The following is a 619-nucleotide window of genomic DNA, read 5'->3' as shown; positions in this document are numbered from 1 at the left end:
AAGGTCTCCCCTCAGCCTCCTTTTCTCCAGGCTGAACACCCCCAGCTCCCTCAGCTGCTCCTCATAAGGCTTGTGCTCCAGACCCCTCACCAGCTTCATCCAAAACTGGACCTAGCACTCAAGGTGGGCCCTCACCAATGCTGAGTACAGGGGGACAATCAGTTCCCTAGCCTTGCTGATCCCTGATACAGGCCAGGATGCTGTTGGCCACCTGGGCACACCGCTGGCTCATATTCAGCCGGCCATCAACCAACACCCCCAGGTCCTTTTCCACCAGGCAGCTCTCCAGCCACTCTTCCCCAGGCCTGTAGGGCCGCATGGGGTTCAGCTCGAAGAAGAGAAAGTCTCTGCAGATCCCACAAGTTCATCAGTCCCACAGCCTGTGCTCCCACGGAGGAGGCAACACCTCGGTCCTGGGGTGGGCAGGCCGGGAGCAGCCGCTGCGGGACCCAAACAAGGACCTGGTGCAAGGACACAGTGTAAAACAGACTGGACCCAAACCAGGCGTTTGGTTCTGGATTGAGCACATTTGTGTCCAGCCTGTGCTTTGCCTTGGGGAACATCAAAAGCACACACTGAGAGACTCTACTGCCTTTCCCCAGGAGTGTTACGGAGTGGT

The sequence above is a fragment of the Calidris pugnax genome, unplaced genomic scaffold (assembly GCF_001431845.1).
Source record: "Calidris pugnax isolate Ruff unplaced genomic scaffold, ASM143184v1 scaffold127, whole genome shotgun sequence".
NCBI classification, from domain to species: Eukaryota; Metazoa; Chordata; class Aves; order Charadriiformes; family Scolopacidae; genus Calidris; species Calidris pugnax.
This window is presented reverse-complemented; position numbering follows the sequence as displayed.